This window comes from Lepisma saccharinum, chromosome 6 (genome assembly GCF_977018435.1).
Source record: "Lepisma saccharinum chromosome 6, izLepSacc3.1, whole genome shotgun sequence".
Classification (NCBI taxonomy): domain Eukaryota; kingdom Metazoa; phylum Arthropoda; class Insecta; order Zygentoma; family Lepismatidae; genus Lepisma; species Lepisma saccharinum.
This window is the reverse complement of record NC_139234.1, coordinates 5,408,131-5,420,176: the sequence shown is the minus strand read 5'-3', so window position 1 is coordinate 5,420,176 and position 12,046 is coordinate 5,408,131.

Sequence of the window (12,046 nt, the reverse complement as noted above, 5' to 3'; positions counted from 1 at the left end):
TAATAATTATCATCATCATCATTTCTTTTAAAGATATACACACTGAAGCATTTATATTTTTTATATTTACTGTCTCTTTTCTTCCGCTTTAAACTAATCGCGGCAATGATGATAATGATGATTGCATGAAACGACAAGGGGAACCCCACAAAACGTCCTTAATGCTATCGACATGAGTGCAAGGAAACTTTCAGACCAATGGGACACGGGATGTTTACACTGATATGACTAGTGACACAGACACTTCCAGACTGTAAAATAGCATCATAGGCGGAGTTCTGAAGGGGTCTTCCCCACCCCCAACTTAAAAAAGATTAAAAAAATAAAACATGATTAAGTTCAGTTACTACATTTTTGTTATGAAGCCATACCGCAAATCTTGACATTTGCCATGATGTCATGTGCGGTAATTGCGCCGCAATAGCGGGTCTTAGACGATTTAATTGATGTGTACAGTTTGAAGAAAGAAAAACGTAAAATGACTTTGTGTTGAGTCAACAGTTACTGCTGAGGCATCAAAAGAACTTTTCCATTTAGTTTTTCTAAAATTTCTGAAGCTTACTATTGTAGGTACCGTAACTTTTTTAAAGTAATACGAGTATTGTATCAATAAAAAATTAATGAAATGCAAAATGCAATAATCGTACTGTTTTACTTCTTTTAAAACTGACAACCAATATACTAACTAATATTTGTTTACTTAAGCGAGGAAATTTAACATATTCAAATCTAAAAGGCCTAGAACTCAGTGTTTTTAAGTTTTTTTGTTTTTATTTCCGGGGGAAGACCTCCGGACCCCTTATAAACTTGAGGATATTCAATAACCGTCAGGTACATCATATGCTTTTCCCAGAATCTGACCCCCGCCCCCTCCCCAAGCAAAAGTGCAAACTCCGCCCATGAATAGCATTCATTGCGCATGAGGGTCGAAACAGCAAACGAGACGTTCATATGTCGTATTCGCATGCTATAGTGGAACCACAAGCAAAAAAACCTGCGCAGAAGCACATCGCGCCGGCGGGTGCGGGAAAGGGCAGGGGGAAGCAACATTCGCGCTGGCTCACGTCAGCGTTGCCAGGCCTATTGATTTCTCGGGAGAATTCCTTAATAAACTATTGCTATGGAACATCCAACGGCCAGCTCAAAAACACGTTTCCTGCTCATCTTTACTTGAACATGGAGGGGAGATGTGGAGTGGAACTCCACTCAGCCGTGAAAAGTGCTGTTTGAACTGTGAAATTATGTCAAACGCTACTCAATTGTGCTAGGACATTATTTTATTACTTTTACTACATTACTATTTTTAGATGGCTGTATTTTATCCAACTCTATTTCTATTTTAGTTATTTTACATCGCTTTTGTGCCTCTACGGGTAAGTACGACAATATGGATGAATGAAAAACTGATGAAATGGATGATGTGACACAAACACAGTGAAACGTCATTGCCTTACGAGGTAGAAACACTGACTTCGTAGCGTGGGCAAATTATGTTATACATGTATGTGTTTGTGGGTGTGTGTGTGTGTATTTCTAGGAGATGGGGAGGATGTGTGGCACCCTAACATAAGCGTTGCTATCTTGAATTATTGAGGAAGACATGCTGTCTAATTCACCAAATATATTTCACATACGTAATACATTTTCTCATTATGGTGCAGGACGCGTGCCCACCCCTATCGATAGCTGTACACCGAACACCAGCAGGAGGCAAATTGATTTGTTATTGTTAGCATTCGACTTAAAAGATTGTGGAAAATCGCCGACAACGAAAGGCGGCACGTTAGCTTCATCTGTGAACACAACTTTCTACCATTTCCTGTCATGCCCGACCCTGTGGCCGAGCATCGCACTGCGACGCCAAGGTCCCGGGTTCGAATCCCGGTCGGGCTCGGTTGTTTGTGAATGTCCATTCATCAATTTCATCCTTTCATCACTCATCCTCATCTTCGCAAATTAGCCAAGAGGCACAAAACGCGAAGTAAAATAAACTAAATCAATCAATTAATCAATCAATCATTTCCTGTCATAAAAATTCCTCGCGATAATAGAGGCATCGCAAACCTCGTCGTTCATCCTCTACTATTAGATCATCGGATTTTGTAGCAGATCTTCTGGTTTCCCAAGGAACAATCTCCCGAATTTTTCAAATCTGACCTGGCAACACTGCCCCGAACACCGATAACGGCAGGGAAGTTGCGCGAACGCTTTGGACGGAAGTTTTTTTTCCTTGTGGTCGAGCTATACTTGTTACTTCGGTCGGAAAGCTCCTTAAAATCACGGGTGCTCAGACCGAAGCGACGAGCTACAAGCGACAGTTTTGAAGCGACACTCCAGTCTATTAGCAACCGTTTGCTGCTAATTGTGCGAACAACAGATCTAGGCGACACGATAAACCACAAGTGTCGCTTTGTCGCTTGTGTGTCGCTCAAACTGAGCCATTTCCTCAATAGCTTGCAACGTGTTGCCGTGGTTTGTTGTTCGCGCATGCGCAATGCAATGAGTGTCTTGCTTTAGGGAGATTGCGCACCAAAGCGGCACGCGACATTTATCGCTTGAGGATTTCACCAACCTAACGCTGGCCTGTGCTGCCCGTCATGACTTTACAATACGAAATGTTGCTCTTGATTGGCTCGTTTCCAAGCGACATGTGTCGCGTCTCGCTTCGGTACGAAAGTTCCCTTAGACCGAAGGACCCGTGTCGCTTTGGTGTGAAATCCTCGTATCGTTTGTCGCGTGTCGCTTTGGTCTAAAATCTCCTTGAGGAAACGGTGCAGTCAGAGCTTGTGTCCCTACGGTTCGAAAGGCTACATTGATTAGCGACTGCTCGCTTTCAAGCGACACTTGTGCTTTGTCGCCTCGATATGAAATATCTCTCAGGATACTATTTATATTCTAATAACATAGAAAAATAAACTCTAATACACAGTCCAAGACCTGACGTTCGGAATCACACTGCGATGTTTCTTGTGTTACTCACACATGCTACTTATTTATTCATTTTATTTTACTTTTCTTTGCAAATTAATGTCATTTCGTGACTGCAAATCAATCCACAAATATAACTGTTTCCATCAATTCACGTACCGCCTTTCAAGACAAACAAATCTACATAATATATTTCAAAATCTAACAAAGCCGCATTACTTTCATAAGAAAATTAGCACCGATACTGATCGCACTGCCATCTATGTTCTCATCCGTCTCGGGAACCAGTTTCTTGGGTCGTTTTCCACACTACGTTTTTCAAGACGCTGTACTCTCGAGTATCAGAAACAAATGAAGCGTGAATTCCAGGTTATGTATTTTCCCCTTAAATCAACTATTAAGCTAAATAATAGCGTATTGGTAAAACTGTCTTGACTCCCATGTATTTCTTTCAGCCGGGTACGTGGCGTGCATTGTAAATAATATTATATCCGGCGCGTAATCCTACAGGGCGAAATTTAACATATTCAAACAGTGGCGGCGATTGGTTTCCAAAACTTAGGGAGGGGGGGGACAAAGACCGTATATTTCCCTTTGTATATAAGGTTTAGCATAGTGCGGGGGCAAAAAAGGCGAAAAGTGGAAGGCAGCTGTCCCCTTAATCCATTCAAATATTAATCAGCGTGCTGGGGTATGATACGTATAAGCAACACACTTGCCGCTCCGAGCAGATACAATAGCGGGCATTGCTCTCTGCTAACCAGCGTCATGCCTCAATATGTGACTAATCTTCCGTAAACAACTGGAATAACGATTATGCTCTGAGCTTTTAGTGCTGTGTTCAATATTTCTGCGATGTCTTCATCCTCGAGCCGTCATTATCAACTGAAAATGACTGTAATTGTGTGATTGAACACGTCTTGAAAGTAAAATCGTTTTCACCGACAATCCAAACATTATTTGTGGTAATGTAACTAGTAGTTGAAGTTGTTTAGCAAGCACTATTCAATCGGGTTATTATTACTAAGACAGTGTAGGATCTACACATTTTGAGCCCCCCGCAATATATTATCAAAGGCGCCCCTCTATTTATCTACTTATATAGCTATGTAAGCGTGAGAGGTTGTATTTTCAGGCGTCCAGCCTTAGCTAAGATACTAAGATGCTACAGAGACGGGTAGAGTAAGATTACAGCAGTGGATTCCTCTGGAAAGTAGGCAGAATTGTATAGTAATTCTCACACAGAAGCTTTTCAAAATCATACACCGATGAAACCTTTGATTAGTCATTTTGAGAGCTATTTAAAGAGTCAACAATTCAGCTGGCAATGATGGACCAATATGTTTCATAATATTTCTATAAGTGTTCTGCTTTTGCTACCAGTTCATCATGCATTGAGTTCGGTATGCAATGGTTGTTACTGGTTAGGTAAGCAAATTAAGTAAGCTCTTTCACATCATGCATGTCCTTATACTGTGTTTGAAAGAACTGAACATTGAAATAAAGGTTTGGAAATGTTTTTGCAAGTTGAGAAGCTCAGGGTCTATAAAACTTAACAAAAAAGAAGGTTGTATCACTTTCTATGTGCCTACAACTACTTTCATGCCTTTAAAACGATTGTCCAGTTGTGATAAATTGTGTCTACCATCGGGTAAAATATTGTTACTTTGAACCAGTTCTCTCGGTTGGTAAATCTTTCGTCCTGAGGACCCCTGATTCTTTTGTAAGAGAGTTCACTTGAAATCCACCACTTGAAACATATTTTCTTTCGTTGCTTCTTTAAGTGATTGAAATTATTATCCCCGAAGCTCAGTCATTTGCAAGAGAGCTTTATCTAAAAGATCATATACGGCCATAATAGCAAGAAATTCTGGCGTTTGTAATGACTTAGAAGTAGTGGCGGCAATTAGGGCCCTACTTTTTGCCTATTTTACTCCCGCACTATGCCACTTAATCTTTTGTCTGCAAAGAGAAAGTAAACTGTCTTGCCTCTCCAGTTTTGGCACCCAACGCCACGAGTGCTTAGAAATGATATTTATCTGCTCCAAGACTTTACAATGAACAGTTAATAACAAAATGAAACTGAAAGATTCAATTTTCCCCTTACGGCCAAGAGCCTCGTATCTTTCATTGTTAATATTATATAAGAAATATACAGGGTGTCCGATTGTACCCTTTTCTTTTTTTTTCTTTCCAGGTGCCCAGTGTGTGGAGAGAGGTGTAAGTTACACTGATTGCTATTAGATACTCCAAGTTTTGATTGAAATTCCCGCCGTTCCTATGAGCACAAAATTTTCAAGATGATGCCCACCAATCAACAGAAGGTATTTTGTGCTGTGGAATACGCAAAGACAACATTTGTTATCACAGTTCAACGCAACTTTCGGCGACAGTTTGGGGTCGATCCACCTGACAAGAACTCCATAAAGCGTTGGCATACACAACTCATGGAGACAGGTTGCCTATGCAAAGGCAAAAGCACCGGCCGTCCTTCGCATTCAGAGGTGACAGTGGATAGAGTTCGGCAATCCTTCCAACGAAGCCCCACGAAGTCAGTTCGGAAAGCCAGCCGTGAGTTAGCATTGCCCCGCTCAACAGTCTGGGATGTTCTTCGTAAGCGTTTGAAATTCAAGGCTTACAAACTGGAACTTGTGCAGGCACTCACTGAAGATGACAAACAACTTCGCACTGCCTTCAGTGTAGACATGTTGGGATTCCTGGAAAATGATGATTATGGGGACAGGATAGTCTTCAGTGATGAGGCGACCTTCCATACCTACGGCAAAGTCAACAGGCATAATGTTCAAATATGGGGTTCAGAACACCCTCGGGGAATCACTGAGCATGTTAGGGATCAGAGAAGCCTTTACTGCCGTTACAAGAGACATGTTGATTCGAGTATGGGAGAAAGTGGACTATCGAGTAGATATCTGCCGTGTCACGAAGGGCGCCCATATTGAATCTTTGTAATGTAGGAAAAAACTTTGATATATTACCTTACTTTTGGTATATAAAAGATTCTAATATCACATCAGGGGGGCAGAGAATATTTCTCTGAAAGTTTTTCTTATGTAATATATATATATATTATATATACACCGGGTGTCCTAAAAAGAATGTACCCTTTTCAAAACACCACAAAACATTTCTTTAAAAACATACACAGCTTCTTATATTCCTGGACATCATGTTGGATTAAAAGTGTTTAGAGCTGGGTTTTGCTTATTTATTGTTCAAGATTATAACTCTTTAAATCGCAGAATACTCTTCCCAAAAAATTATACACATTCTGAACTGTTTAATAAAAATTTTTACTTTTCCGGTTACCTTTTGCACCTTTAAGAATGAAATGTAAAGTGTGACTAGTGCCAAGTACCTAATAATCTTAAGGAATTGGAGTACGCAGGGGGAGAACGAATGGGGCTGCTTCAGCCCATTACGAACTTTTGAGAAAATCTTGGGTAAAACCGAAGTGCTAAATGTAACCCTACATAAAATGACCCTCCATTACCATTTTTATCTTTGAACATCTTTTAAAACGAAGGTTAAAAATGATAACTAATAAATATTGTATAGCGTAGGCTATCTCATCTTCTCTACAACAGAGCTATGCAATATCCACATTTGGAATTCCAGCTCTCTCCGAAAAACAAATACACCGATTTCCCGGCCAGAGTTGAAATCCTAGCTTAAGTGTTAATCCTTGCATAATTTTACCCCGCTGGCATTGTTTGCTTAGAATAGTGGAAAATTATGGCATAATTGCTTCAGACGTGTACTAGACTGGAACAATTTTCGAAAATTCTGACTGTAGGAAGCATTTTTGAGGAAAAGCGGGCAAACAACATTTTCTGAATATATTTGATGTGCTGATTACGAATATTTTGTTAGCCACTCTCGATTTTGGTGTAATATGCTTCAAATCGCTAAAAAACAAAATGGCGGCCATACGAAATGAGTTCCTATTAACTTTTGAAGGAGCAGAATCAAAATAGTGATCTTGGTGTCAAACATTATGTTTTTGGGTATTCTGAATCCAAATATTATGTTTTCTAATCTAAAATTTTAAGCTATGTGCTCCAAATCGCTAAAAAACAAAATGGCGGCAATACGAAATGAAGTCCTAATAACTTTTGAGGGAGCAGAAAGAAAATAGTGATCTTGGTGTCAAACATTATGTTTTTGGGCATGCTGAATCGAAATATTATGTTTTCCAATCTGAAATTTTAAGCTATGTTCTACAAATCGCTAAAAAACAAAATGGCGGCCATACGAAATGAGTTCCTATTAACTTTTGAAGGAGCAGAACGAAAATAGTGATCTTGGTGTCAAACATTATGTTTTTTTTTGGGTATGCTGAATCCAAATATTATGTTTTCTACTCTGAAATTTTAAGCGGTTTGTTCCAAATCGCTAAAAAACAAAATGGCGGCTACGTGCATCCATGCAATGTTTCGTATCCATACTTTTGAACTAGGAATAGAACAGTGTAACAGTACGTTTTTAATACAGAAAAAAGGTATAGAACATTTCTGAAGTAAAGATGCAAAATAATAATATTATTCAAACCATAAGACCATATTGAAATATTAATAGTACCAGTGTATGATAAATCAGCACGTTATCCTTATTCAACCTTATTTTGCCTACAAAGATAGTATAACATTTTTCTAGTCACAGATATTCATGCACTCCTTAGTGCCAGTATCTGCACATTTGCAAGCTGCAGTACATACAAGCTGTCCTTTCCTGCAGGAAGATGTAGCGGATATACAACCACCCAAACATCCACAGGTGACAATGTCGTAGCAGGGTTTGGAATTGGTGGCAGCGATTGAAGTTTTTCTTGTTTCAATTCGTCAACACCAAGATTTAGTAGATCATTATTATTCCATGCTGTCTTCTTACTGATCCCAGCAATGTAGGATACTGTGTCGCATCCTGTTATGGCGTGGAATGGGATGAGAGTTTCGAAGACAGGATCCGTAAAAGAAAGCTTCTGCCTGACTTCATGTACTGGAATGTATTTTTTTTTTTTATGCTCCTGCTCGCAACCACAATTTCGTACATCTAATCTTGTGAAATAACGCTACCAATTGCACTAATACATCTGCATCACGTGCTGAGACAACAATGTTATCAGCACCAGAATTAAGACAGTGAACCATAGTGCAAGAGGCCTTAGAAAGAGCGTTTCGCCGGCTAACAGCAGACGTCGCTCGCACACTATTGCCGATACTCTCGTGTCGTCTGCTACTAAGCCAAACAAACAGGCCTAGGTAGCAAGAGGCAGAGGTCACTCACCCTTCCAGAAGGGTGCAGCGAGCTAGCTGTGGCAACGGGGCACGCTCATTCGCAGACCTGATTGGTTCTCGCAGACACACCCCCATATTGTCGTCTGCTGTAAGCCCGCGAAGCGATCTTTCTAAGGCCTCCTGCACTATACAATGCGCGTGTCCGCCTCTTCGTGGTTTGCCTGCAATCCTTCAATAGACAAATCACGATTGTTTGTTCGCACGTCATCCTCTTTGTGAAATCCACCGGAAACCACAAATATTTTGTCTTCAGGAGCATTGTTGATCAAATGATTAGAGAGAAAACTGGATACATCTTTTTTATTCTCAGAGTTAGCAAGAAAGTCACTGAATTTGTTGGGGATTGGCACGGATCCATTTTCTATTACTCTCCTTACTAAATGAGCATGTTTCAAGCGCCTATCCCTTGTTCCAGCCTTGATTGAAGTTGCGTTATACCGATCAAAGGTGACATCAATCCTTTTAAAGCTTCTTCCCATAGAAAGAACAAGGTTAAGAAATACATCTGCCAGTTGACCAAAGTTTAAAACTACTGCAGGCTTTCCAATTGCCACAACTAATTCTTGACCATCTATTATAAGGCATGACGCAGACGGAATTGATATATCAGGTGGACAAATTACATCCTTAGTCATCACATCAGCTAGAATGGCTTTGTTTCCTGTTCTCAGACTTCCGTTTGTGTTGGTAAGGGAGATTGGAATTGGCATTAGTTCATGACCCAAAATGCGATTTAGATCCACATTACGACCTGCCTCATGGGCAGTTACGAGGCGCTGGAGAATATTCCTGTCAGTTTACAAAATGGTTTCCTTGCCACTTACTACCAATTTAACTTCATAGAGGGACTTAAAGGTCTTTGCATTTGACTTATGTAGAGGATCACTTAACTTGACTTGTGTGTGACTTTTACCAGGGGCCATCATCCTTTCCTTCACGAAGGTGTCTATCTTTACCTGGCCCAGTGTTTCGGCTTTGAGGAGAGTATCTTGAATATCTGAAGTAGCTAAATCCTTTCTTTGTGGCAATGTTCTGGAGGAACTGATAAGAAACATCTTAAGATGATGGCTCACAGGTGCGGGTCTTTTCAAATTTATAAGTGGATCCATGGTTCTATGTTTCTATCATTCTGAAATAAAGTAAAAAAAGAAAAAAAATGTATCACAGGTTTAGTCATTTTGTGGTTCTTTTGTTTAAAAAAGAGGAAAAAAATTACAACAATTTTCAAACATGTCAGATTGGAAAACATAATATTCGGATTCAGTATACCCAAAAACATGTTTGACACCAAGATCACTATTTTCTTTCTGCTCCTTCAAAAGTTATTTGGAGCTCATTTCGTATAGCCGCCATTTTGTTTTTTAGCGATTTGGAGCACATAGCTTAAACTTTCAGATTGGAAAACATAATATTTGGATTCAGCACGCCCAAAAACATATTGTATGACACCAAGATCACTATTTTCTTTCTGCTCCCTCAAAAGTTATTTGGAGTTCATTTTGTATGGCCGCCATTTTGGTTTCTTAGCGATTTGGAGCACATAGCTTAAACTTTCAGATTGGAAAACATAATATTTGGATTCAGCACGCCCAAAAACATATTGTATGACACCAAGATCACTATTTTCTTTCTGCTCCCTCAAAAGTTATTTGGAACTCATTACGTATTGCCGCCATTTTGGTTTTTTAGCGATTTGGAGCACATAGCTTAAAATTTCAGATTGGAAAACATAAAATTTGGATTCAGCATGCCCAAAAACATATTGTTTGACACCAAGATCACTATTTTCTTTCTGCTCCTTCAAAAGTTATTAGGACCTCATTTCGTATTGCCGCCATTTTGTTTTTTAGCGATTTGGAGCACATAGCTTCAAATTTCAGATTACAAAACATAATATTGGGATTTAGCATACCCAAAAACATAATGTTTGACACCATGATCACTATTTTGTTTCTGTTCCTTCAAAAGTTATTTGGAGGTCATTTCGTATGGCGACCATTTTGTTTTTTAGCGATTTGAAGCACATAACATCAAAATCGAGAGTGGCAAACAAAATATTCGGAATCAGCACATCAATTACATTCAGAAAATGTTGTTTGCCCGCTTTTCCTCAAATATGCTTCCTGCACTTTTTACAGCCACATTTCTGAGAATTTGCACCAGGCTATACCTACACGAAACCACCAGCATTGGGCCCCATACGTCACTGTTATTGATCAGTGACGTGCACTGAGGAGTAGCTAGTCTAGCACAGATAGATCAATCAATCTCGCATCTCTAATTATTTTCAAATCACAATATTATTTATTGTCTTGTTAAAACCACAGTTAATATGCAACATTTATTTTTTCACGCGCTTCTCGTCCCTCGGTGCGATACGCGGGCAAAGCTGGCCTAGCTCGCTCTTCCTCCGTCTCACCAGTTTCAGGTATAGAAACGGCCGCCCGAAGGAAAAGGGAAGATTTCTGCCTCTACGTCCCTTGCCCCCTCGCCCCCCACTGCAATGGTTGAAAGTCCGTGCATTTATGTCCCCCAGTACTTATGTTCTCTGTATTTTCACCACAACTTTTTACACGTTGTAGAATATGTATGTACTATAATATGGGATGTAGTTTTATTATTTATGAATTGGGAACGTGTTATGTGCAGACAATAATAGTATGATATCTTTCTTTCTTTTCTTTTTTATTCAAATATGGAATATATAATGAATAAATTACAAATATGTGCGCAGACTCTCTCTCGCTCTCGTTTTAGTATTGTTTTATTTAAATATACTCATCTCTTGGCCTCTAACAGTCATAAATACGGATGTATTTATTTGGGCAAGAGAACGCGCGTTCATATTGTTGTTGGTTTGGTTTATATTACTTCGCTTTTCTCCCACATTTGGTTATCGCGAAAGTAAGGATGATATGATGAAATTGATGAAGGGACCTCATATGAACAATCCAGGCCGGTATTCGAACCCATGATGAGCGTGCATTCTTGTTCCTATGTGTTGTACTGTGCTGTGAATAATGAAATAATTTAGAATGAAAATGTATCTCAGAACTCGAAAAGCCAACTGAATATTATTGAAGAAACTACAAAAAGTGTATTTTATTACCTGACGAAACTGGATTTCTAGTAGGAATGCCCTAGTTGGCGCTGAACTAACTTTCTAGGTAGCAATCATGGCCGCCTGGCTGACTGCCTGACTGGATTGGAGGAAATCGCGATTAAAATTATCCGATATGCCATCTGGTGAGCTTTTCAGGAACCACTCCACGTAGGACACTTCGCTGCGCTTCGCCGTGTTGAATCCGTTCAAAGCATGGGGAACATGCGAAAAAGTAACGTCTACTGTTCAGATTTTTGTTCTAAATCGTTTTGTGGGTCAGGACAAGTGAAAAGCTTACATGTGTTTTCTACCCCGTGGAATCAACGAAATCAAATGTTTAAATAAATCAGGGAAAACAGAACTGATTGACAAGATTGGCATAACTGAAATGCGGCAAGGAAATTACTTTATTTTTCGAAATAATCTTTCGGAAATATGATTTTATTGCCATGAAAGTAAATTTTAAATTGTTCTTTATGAATATAACATTTTTTTCGAAAACAATGTATTATGCATGCAATTTGGAACAGATGCAAGTCGATTAAGTGCGAAGATGAAAATAGTATGAGAATTAATCAATGTCCGAAATCATAAAGGTAAGTCAGAAAAACTTAATTGACATGCTAATGTTGCTGTTTCGTTCAGTATGTCAATTTTCAGTGAAGACTGAAGATAATAGCTAGCCTCAATGAACTTGTTG